The following is an 11,176-nucleotide window of genomic DNA, read 5'->3' as shown; positions in this document are numbered from 1 at the left end:
GCGCGCTCTCTCTCTCTCTCTCTCTCTCTCTCTCTCTCTCTCTCTTTCTGTCTCTATCTCTCTCTCACACACAAACCAGTCAGTAGGAGAGTAGTTATGTGACTGTTCTGAAGAATAATAGTAATCACTGTTACCATTTATTTTGCACTGACTGTGTGCCGGGCACAGAGTTGGGATTGGCACATTTTGAGACAAGAATCCTCATTTGTGAAAATAATTACCTGAATTCCAAAGAAACAAGGTACATGTTTTTTCAAAAAAATTATTCTGGCTGTCAGCACTTGGAATAAAGTTTATTTTTTTGCTTTGGAGCTTCTCAAAAGGTGAGGATATCTGTAGTCTCCTCCATTAGGAAAACCAAATTTTTTGTTTCCATAACTTATTAACAAGTCATTCCACCATAATCTGTATTTGCCCTTTGCAATTTCCAGCCATTGTACCATTCACCAATGTCCCCAATAAACAACCTCACATCACAATGTTGAGCAGAAACAGCAAGTAGATCTAATCTTTTGCTTAAGTGAATAGATTTAGCAGAAACCCCAAGTCATTGTTTTCCTTAGGTCATTCAATCAGAAACTGATGAGTAATTAGGATGAATACAAAGAATACACATTTTTGGTGCTCAAGCAAATAGAAGAGGTTGCAGGCAAACCCTGCTTTCATTTCTTTTCATTTCTTCTAATTCTCTTTATGCAACCAAGAGGTTGGATCAAATCATATAAATATCAGTTTATTAATACACTAAAGAGAAAGCAGACTATCAGTGCTGTATTATTCCTGAACCTGTCTGGTGAATTCTCTTGTCCAGGAGACAATGGGCTCATTTGTGCCCGCAGGTGGGGCGGGAGAGGCCACTGCTGGTCACAGCTCATCAATCTCTGCCTCACTGGGATGATGATAATTCCCTTCAACCTTCTCTGTTGTGGCCTCATTTCTTTCTTTCGTGTTTATTCACTGAATTCCAAGTTGGAAGGGGCCTTAGTTATAGACTATTGTAGTTCAATTCTTCAGTAGTATAATTATTTAAATGAGGCATATGAAATCAGATTGGTCAAATCTGTTGTTAAGATCATGTGGTCAATTCATAAAGCCAGGAAAGAAGCCAGGTTCTTACAATTTTTCAAAGATTGATCTAGATTGGGAGGTGGGGTAGAAGGTTCTGAATGAGAGAAGAACGGTTTCAAAATACAAAGAGAGCAATCATCTTTCACAGCCTTAATCCATGCAACTGAGCAAGTCATCCATCATATAAATCCGCTCTCACTTTGGGGGATGTTAGGGTTAGGGCGGTGACGGAGACAGCCATGCATCATGCCTTCAGAGACTCTCCAGTCCATGGAAGAGACACAAAAAGCACAAGGAATAGGAAGGGCCATTAGAGTGCATGGTGAGCCTGGGCAGGTTTAAACCAGGGGAAGTGGTGGAGACTGCAGGGCAGGCAGTGGGCTGCCACTGAGGGCTTCTCCTTCTTTATCCATGGGGCTTGAATCCCACTACTGTGACAATAAGAGAACAGAAATATGTTCCTTCTGTCATTCCATATATTCATTACATTACAAAGATCCCCTGGACTTCTCCTCCTGATCTAGCAAACGGGAGAGAGGCAGAGAAAGAGAAATTTAACAGACACTGCTATGCAGCAGCTAAAGAGAGACAAGAGATACACGTACGGAATGTGTGGACAAGAATGTATGCTGGCCCATTGGTGGTTGGTCAAGTGTCAAAGCAAATGGGAAGGTCAGTGAGAGTTACCCAATAAGCATAATTTTGTGTGCCCGCTAGACCATGGGGCTCTCAATGTAACTGGTGAAACCCACCCTGGGCTTGGCAATGGATTACGTTAACACTCTTGCATCACTCCTTTCTTGTTCTCCTTCCCTCTTGTATTCCAACGGATGCCTGACCTCCCATTTCCAGTCAATCTGCTGACTGTTTTAACTTGAGAGAATTTGTTCTTTTTCCATTCACCCTTTTACTGTTCCATCTTGCCTGCTCTACTGAGCTCCAGATTTTTATATATATATATATATAAAATCAGATATATATATATCTGATTTTATGTATATATATATATAATCTGATTATATATAATATCATGGGGTCAAATGTCTACACTGAAAACTGACCTCATATTGCCTTTATCGTAGGGGAAATCAAGAAACTGAGCACACATGGGGAAAAATTCATTCATCAGGAGGATCTGAACAGAGATCCATGCAGAAGTGCAGACTAAGAGAATGGGAAAGGGTTTCCCTGCTGGTGAGACCAAGAGTAGCAGATGCTTGGAGTTGGGAAGTAAGCATCTTTAGCAGTCAGGAGCTGAACTTGCCTAATTGGAATAGAACACACCCCTAAAGAGAAGACCAAGTGTCAGATAGGGACTAGCTTAATGAGCAAGCAGCTAGGTGATTTCCATGTTGCAGGAATGTTAGTCCTCCCATATGCAGGATGCAATCAGAGGGTGGCTTTAGGCATGACCACCACTTAAGAAGACCTCACAACCATGGGAAAAGGAATAGCAGGAAGTTTATGCCAACACAGGGGATGGAAAGAAGGCTTTTTAAAGACCCAGATCAAAGACTTACTCTTTTCTTGGTGGTGGATAAAAAACAAGACAAAGTCAGTGATGACAGAAGCTGGGACTGGGGCACCTGGGGAGAGAATGGTGAGTGAGTGGGGTTTGGTCTGATTTTAGGCACTGTGAGTTGAAAGTGACACCCAGAAGGGGGTGTGGCAATCTGTGCTGCATGTGGCACTAGGGAGATAAGGAGGCAGAAAACACCCAATCAGAACAGTGAAAAGAAAAAGGATTAAAAAATGAGGATAGTATAAGGAGTCTTTTGGACAACTTCAAGTGTACCAACATTCTCATCATGGAGGTCCTAGAAGGAGAAGAGAGAGAGCAAGAAATTTAAAAAACATGTGAAAAAAAACAATGGTAGAAAACTTCCCTAACCTAGACATACAAGTCCAGGAATCACAGAGTCCCACACAAAAAGGAACCCAAAGAGGCCCACACCAAGGCACATCATAATTAAAATGCCAAAAGTTAATGACAAAGAAAGAATCTTAAAAGCAGCAAAAGAAAAGCAGTTACTTACCTACAAAAGAGCTCCCATAGAACTGTCAGCTGATTTCTCAACAGCAACATTTCAGGCCAGGAGGAAGTGGCAAGATATACTCAAAGTGAGAAAAAGCAATGTCCTATAATCAAGATTACTCTACCCAGCAAGCTGTCATTTAGAAATGAAGATCAGATAAAGAGATTCCCAGACACAAAAGAGCCAAATGTCTTCATCACCACCAAACCAATATTACAAGAAATATTAAAGGATCTTCTATAAGAAGAGTAATAAAAAAGATAAAATATGAATAATAGGATGGCATAAATACATATCTGTCAACAATTATTTGCAAATGGATTAAATGCTCCAATTGAAAGACATATGGAGGCTGAATGGATAACAAAACAAGACCCTAACACATGCTGTCTATAAGAGGCCTACTTCAGATCAAAAGACACACAGACTGAAAGTGTAGGGATAGAGAAAATATTTCATGAAAATTGGATAAAAAAGAAAAGAAACAAAAGCTAGGGTAGCAATACTTATACCAGACAAGATAGACTTTAAAACAAAGTCTATAACAAAAGACAAAGAACCCAGTAATTCCAATTCTGGATATTTATCCAAAAAAAAAAAAAAGCAACAAAAACAACCAAGACATTAAATCAAAGATCATATACATCTATATGTTTATTGCAGCGTTATTTGCAATAGCCAAGATATGGAAGCTACCTAAGTGACAATCAATAGATGAGTTGATAAAGATGTGATGCATATATCCAGTGGAATATGACTCAGCCATAAAAAAATAATAATAAAATCTTGTCATTGGTAACACATGGATGGACCTAGACGGTACTGTGGTGAGTGAAATATCAGACGAAGGAAGACAAATGCCACTTAATTTCACTTATATGTGGAATTAGAAAAAATAAATCAGCATAACAGAAGCAGATGCATAGATACAGAGAACATTTTGAAGGTTGCCAATGGAAGCGGGTTTGGGAGATGGGTTAAAAAAAAGGTGAAGGGATTAAGAAGTACAAATTGGAATTTGCAGAATAGGCATAGGTACAACAATAGTAAAGTACAACAATAATCAATGATACTGTAATAACTATGTATGATGTCAGGTGGGTAGTAGATGTATCTGGTGATCATTTCATAAGTTATGTAAGTGCCTAATCACTATGTTGTACCCTGAAACTAAAATAATGCTATATGGCAACTGTAATTGAAAAATAAAGGAGAAATTTAGACGACTATGTTGAGAACCGTAACTCCAAACCAAATCTGTAATGACCTGTCTATGCTTATCAGAGAAGGTTAGTGGTCAGTGTATTCTCCATTGATGTTCTGTATCAGTCTCCTTGAAAGTCCCGAACTGCAATCCTCAAGTAGGACTTGGATGGGTGAAAAAGCAGAAGGGGAATGCGGTCAAGAACATTGTAATAAGTTTCACAGTGTCAGATGATTACTAGACCTAAGGGGGTGATCACATGGTGAAGTATAAAAATGTCACAGCCCTAGCCGGTTTGGCTCAGTGGATAGAGCATTGGCCTGTGGACTGGAGGGTCCCGGTTTTGACTCCAGTCAAGGGCACATGCCCCGGTTGCGGGCTCAATCCTCAGTAGGTAGCCAATTAATGATTCTCTTCTATCATTGATGTCTCTAGCTCTCTCTCCCTCTCCCTTCCTCTTTGAAATAAATAAAAATATATATTTTTTAAAAAAATAAATTTAAAAAATGTCAAATCACGATATTGTATCTAAAACTAATACGGCCAATATAATATTGTATACCAAGTACATTTTGTTAAAGAAGAGCAAATGAAAATCTTGATTAGGGAAGGAAAAAAAAAAGCAAAAAGCAAATTTCAACTGCAAATTCATTGCTCTCATTACAGTCCCCTAAGAGTGGAGCAGTTTCCTAACCTGCGATGTACTACACGATATTGGTAAACAGAGCCCAAGGCCCAAGAATATGGACAACATAGACGCCGTGTTATGTTCTCCCGGTAACCAATCTCCCAGAACTCCACCCTTGTTCTGGGCGAAGGGACCTCTTGGCCCTGGAAGTTGAATGAGGTTCCCAGTGCAGCAGAAGCTGTGATCACAGGAAAGCATCACCATCTGGTAGGCACACACCGACACAGGGCAGCTGCTCTCAATACCCTCAAATGAGGAGTTTTTCCATTTCTTCCTTTTTAATTTTGTTCAAATTATCACATAACTGCACACTGGTTTGGAGCAGCAAATTAATAATTTTTTCCTCTTCAGACTGTAATTGTAGATATGGAAACACCATATCAAAAGACAAATTAACACGCGTTCCTTACAACGTTTTCACTAATTATCTCAGAAACCAGAGCCTCCCCGAGGTTAGAAACTTCAGCCCAAATTCAGGTTTGGAACATGGATTTCTTCCCGAGAAGCAGAAATATGTATCACGTTTAGAAAGTAGAGACAAGGGTGGGAGTGTCGTGAATCAGCTGAAAACCCATCCTTGAAACCCTCCTCCTCCATCCCACCCCTGTCCCAGCACCACAGAGGAGGCCAGGAAATGGACGGTGCTTGAGACAGAAAAAGATAAAGTCACACGCACATTTAACGTGACACCCAAGAGACTTGAACAGAATGCATGCCAAACAGCCCCCTCCTTTTCACTTACAAAATCTCACAATTTTCAGGAAATGCTGCGGCCTCAACTTCAAAGGCATTACCAGATAGATGTAGCATGTAGGGAATTAGACATAAAATGTCCTTTATTATTGGAACAAAAGCTGCGGGTCTAATCTCCTGTGTGATACAGGCTTTAGCTGATCAGGGTTACGCTAAGCCATTCTGATGTAGGGAACAGTGAAGACACCATCTTTTTATTTCTTCCCATCCCTCCTCCTCCTTCTCTCTGTTCGCATATGCAAATTCCACAGCGATGAGGGGAGCCCTGCTGTACCTCTGAGGGCAAAAGCACTTCCTTTGATCAGCCTCTTCCAGGCCTGGAGCCCCACAGCCTCCAATTCTACCTGCCCCTCTGTGATAGTTGATGTATCAAATTATACTCACCCACGCTCAGAAGTCGAATACATTAAGAAATTCTGAAACCTATGAGGAAGCTACATCTTTAAAAAATAAATATTTCCTTCAGTTAGCCTTTTGAATGTTGATCTTTGTTGTTACATTATTACAGATTTATTCATAAAACAAGTTGTTTGCCCACAGAACCATTGCCGAGAAGAGCTGCTGTCGGAGGTTATGCACATCCCTAAAGCTAACATCTGATAAGCAGTAAGAGGCGGGGAGATCGGACAAAATACTGCTGGCTTCACCGAAAAACAATGCCTTCTGTGCAATGGGAAAGGCAGATGGCGGAAAGTGCTTACTTGCTAAAAACAAATGGAATTTCTAAAATGTACCCCAGCATCTTACAGTACAGAATTTCTCTTTTGCAGTAATTCTTATATAGTAGTAACGTATTCTGGCTCAAAAAGAGCAAACCGGATTGTTCTTTGAGGCTTTAAGAAACATGTGGTCTCGCGAACTGGTCTGGGTTTCCTGGCATTTCTTTCTACTGAGCAAGGTCCCGGGACTGAGAGAGCGGAATGAAATGTCTCCAAATGAAACAAACTTAGAGGACGAAAGGGGAACAAAAGCAGTGAGTTTTATCCCCAGGAATGGTAGGGTGAACCCACCCACACTCTCACACATATCCTGTGTTCATTGTGGGGGTTCTGCTAGCAAACCATCCTCTCATCTCTGGATCCATCACTGGCCTGAAGGAAAGAAAGACCCAGGCGGGTGGCAAAGTGTTTGTGGGGACTTCCGGCTGGCTGAAGAGAGCTTTTTCAGAGAAAACAGGATCAAAGACACGGACGCATTTATGTAATGAATGTTCAAAAGTGGCCGCACTTACTGAATGCTGAGCCGGATCCAGGAAGCTGTGAGTTCCACTCGCATGAGGTCTTTGAGCAGTTTCCTAGGGAAGAAGAGAAGGAAGCCTTTAGAATCGGGAATGCATTCTTGAATTGTGTCTGCATTTTTTTTTGTGTGATAGTAACTTGTTAAATATGTTCTTGATCATACAGTGAATTTAACAATGAGTGACGATGATGATGATGAAAATGATAAGCTCAAGTCTGTAAATAGATTTTCAGAAAATCCTTTACACTCCAGTGAGAAAGATGTTACTATTCTCTGTACTGCAGAAGATGTTACTATTCTCTGTACTGTACAAGGCTCAGATAGCTCAGGTAAATGGCCCAAAGTATGCACATAGTTGGTGGAGCCTGGATTTGAACTGGGGCAACTGGACACGGAGTTTAGAATTTATTTTCATTAATATTTCAATAAACCAAATATTGCCTGAACTGCAAATGGCCATTATAATCTCATATACTTCAGTGAGTTGGGTAGAGGTCAGCTGCAACCTGACATCAATAACATAAGAAGGATAAGCACTATCCTCACTGTCTTCACCACCTCAGTTTCTTCTTCTCCAGACCCAGGTCTCTCTAATATTTTAGAACTGTTTGATGTTCTCAAGTGTTTTATTTATCAACAACAGTAAGCTCACCAAATGTGAAGAATGTTAAAAAGTAAGGTCCACCATATTAAGAAAGGGGTTATCTTTCAATCAGAAACATCAATATTTACTAACAGACCTGAAAGACGCAGATGGCATCCCAGACCCAAGAGCGTTGACCCTGACCTGCTGCCCCCCTGGGGGAAGCTTACGTAGAACAAATGGGTCTGGTTTGCAGCATTCTAGCATCCAGATCCAGTGTGCTACCAGGGACTCCTATAAAGTAGTGATGCAACTCATGCCACAACTTAATGCAATTCAGAAGTTTCAGAGCTTAATTACTAACATTGTTTGCAGATAACTGTTTAGAAAATATTGCCCGGCCAGCGTGGCTCTGTGGGTGAGTGTCCACCTACGAACCAGGAGGTCATGGTTCAACCCCCGGTGAGGGCACATGCTCGAGTTGCAGGCTCCATCCCCAGTGGGTGGCGTGCAGGAGGCAACCGATCAATTCTTCTCTCTCATCATTGATGTTTATATCTCTCTCTCTCCCTCTCCCTTCCTCTATGAAATCAATAAAAATATATTTTTAAAAATTAAAGAAAAAGAAAATATAACACCTTTCTTAATACGATGGACCTTTTTTTTTTTTAAACATTCTTCACATTTGGTGAGCTTACTGGTGTTGATAAATAAAACACTTGAGAACATCAAACAGTTCTAAAATATTAGAGAGACCTGGGTCTAGAGAAGAAGAAACTGAGGTGGTGAAGATAGTGAGGATAGTGCTTATCCTTCTTTCCTTCCTTCCTTCCATCTATCCATCCCATTCACCCATGGCTCCACTACCTAATCGTTTTGTGACCATGGACAAGTCACTTAACCTTGCTTGTCTCAGCCTCAACCTCTGTAAAATGAAAATAAACAGAATACCGACCTCCACAAATTTAATTGAGGTGAGTAATAAGAGTTCATACATGTAAAGTACTTAGCACTGTGCCTATTGCAAAGTCAATGCTGTTTAAAAGTTATTATTTCTTAAGCCCTTTTTTTATGCCAGGCGCTGTCCTCTTGGTGTCCAGTGGGGAGGACAGAGCTTGGTCAGGGATGCTGGGGAAGGTTTTGGCGAGGAAGAGGCGATAGCGCTGAGATTGTCATGATGGGAAGGATGAAGTGGGAGAACAGGATTTAGGGAGAAGAGTTAGGACATTTAGGAAGTGAACAGTCAAACTATATGTTTATCTTCTATAAATTCATAGTGTACCTCAGCTGAAGAATTATCTGTGGCATCATCCTCATCATCATTGAAATATAATAGTAGTAATTCTCCAGTACTTTTATTGAACCCATAGTATATCTCAGTCTTCGTATCAAAATCTACATGCATCCTCTCATTTAATAAAAATAATGACAGCTCCTATGGTGAGGTTCAATGTTCTTAACTACTTCCCTCGCTTCTCCCCAGTTGCTTCCACCACTCACTAAATCCACTAGCTCACATACTCCAAGATCTGCCTAAATGGAACTACTTAAAAGACACAGGCGCTGTTACACCTCTTGCCTGTAGGCCACATTTTTCTTCCTGAAATGCCCTTCATTTGGGCCAATCTGAACTCATTCTTCAAGATCCGCCAAGTGTGAACTTCGCTCTGCAGCTTTCACTGACTCTTTTATTCCAGCTGGCCTTTCACATGTCCTAACAAGAGTCATATGATCTCCCTCACCCACTGTAGCCTGGCCCTGCCCAGGCTATGAAGTCCTAATGGGCAAGGACTCTGTTCTTTTCAACTAGGTAGCCTTATCCTCTGGCACAGTGGCCAGCACTTAGCTGCTGCTCACTGCACTGGGGAGCATAGGAAGCTTTCCTCATTGGCCACAGCGTCACATCACCAAGAAAGAGCCTGGGCCTCAAGAGGCTTTCTCTGAGCACTATGGCTTCTCTGGCCTCTCAGACTTCCTGTCCAGATAATAACGTTAATTTCATGTCCATGTCAGCTTGATGCCCGCACTTTTATGCCTATTTGTAATTAAACCTGCAGTTGCACTGCATTGTATAGCCCCCTCTTTACATTAATAAGAACTTGTCAAATCCTCCAGGTGGATTGTTTCATAAACATAAAGGCTGAGAACCATTGTTACAAGGTGAGAAGAGAAACAGTCATTAGCAATGGCACCAGACAGCAAGAAAAATCGAAGATGCTCTCCAGAGCTCCAGAGGAGTGAATAGTTAAGCAAAAATACCAAGATTGTCTGGAGTTTGCAATTACTCCTGCAAACTACCTACAGAGCGGTTTGCACCAGGGAGAATCCTGGGTCCCGGTGGGATTGGATGGAGTGCGCAACGTGCTGAGACCTTGCTGGGGCTACTGAGCTGCAAGCGAAGTGGAAGGAGAAGTGCCGAGGGGAGCGCTCCGCCCTGCACTCATGCACTCAGTCCAAGTGGATGCACAAAATAGCCAAGCAATTTTGACCCTGTAGGAGGTATGCTGTTTAAGTGTGTAACTCGGACTATAAACAGGGCTGGCTACTGCAACCTTTCTACTTCTGTGGTCTCTGCCATCAACGGTTTGGTGGATTTCCCCAGGCAGAACACCCCGCAATAGGCTGCTAAGTTCTCTTCCTGCCTGCAGGCTGCACCTCGCATCCCACCTCAGAGCAGGTAGAACGGTCCTTACATAATGGGATGCACCATGGATGGCTTCCCACTCTATGCAGGAGGGACCCATGTCCCTGTGACAGCCTGACACCCTGCATGGTGTGCTCCTGGTCACAGTTTCAGCCTTATTTATTTATTAGAGGCCCAGTGCATGAAATTTGTGCAGGGGGAGGGTAGGAGGCCTTAGCCCAGCCCGCACCCTCTCCAATCCAGGACCCCTTCGGGGATGTCTAACTGCTGGTTTAGGCCCAATCCCAAAACCAGCAGTTGGACATCCTTCTTGCAATCCGGGACTGCTGGCTCCTAACTGCTTACCTGCCTGCCTGCCTGGTCACCCCTAACTGCCCCCCCTCCCCCCCGCTGGCCTGGTTGCTCCCAACTGCCCCACCTGCTGGCCTGGTCTCCCACTCAGCCTGCTTGTTCAGTCTTTTGGTCATCCCTCACTAACCACCTTGCCAGCCTGGTTGTAGGCAGCCATCTTGTGAGGATGTGAGGGTTAATTTGCATATTACCTCTTTATTATATAGGACTAGTTAGCAGGCACCCCCACTCTCCAGACCTCTTGTGTACCAGCCCCAGGGACCTTGCGTTTCTGGGTCACCCTATGCTCCCCACCTGCCACAGGGGAGTTGCACAGGCTGTATCTCTGACCTGGGATGGTCTTACCCCCAGTTAACTCACATCAATCCTTACTTCAGGATGAAAACCCTACTCCTGGTCTCAAGTGCCCATTATCCTCCCTGCTGAGTGCATCTCACAGCTATCATTTACTAGACAATTAAATGATTTTGAGTCTGCCTGCCTGTTTCACCAGTGTGTTAGCTCTAGGGACAGAGACTAACTCTAGCTCTGACCACATTGCTGTGGACATGGGAGGCATTTGATAAATATTTGCCAAAGGAAGGAAAGATCAAAGGGAAGAAAGGGAGGG

General features: G+C 42.5%; 1 long non-coding RNA gene across 1 annotated transcript in view; it reads right to left on the bottom strand.

Moving 5' to 3' along the window:
- LOC102761064 overlaps window positions 1–11,176 on the bottom strand; it is a 591,348-nt gene that overhangs the window by 308,692 nt on the left and 271,480 nt on the right. Inside the window, exon 2 of the long non-coding RNA XR_436154.2 lies at window positions 6,981–7,043. This is a non-coding gene — a long non-coding RNA (uncharacterized LOC102761064). The remainder of the gene's footprint in view (window positions 1–6,980; window positions 7,044–11,176) is intronic.

Source organism: Myotis davidii, unplaced genomic scaffold (assembly GCF_000327345.1).
Source record: "Myotis davidii unplaced genomic scaffold, ASM32734v1 scaffold806, whole genome shotgun sequence".
NCBI classification, from domain to species: domain Eukaryota; kingdom Metazoa; phylum Chordata; class Mammalia; order Chiroptera; family Vespertilionidae; genus Myotis; species Myotis davidii.
Note: the sequence above shows the minus strand (reverse complement) of the source record. Positions and strands in the feature narration are given on the sequence as shown.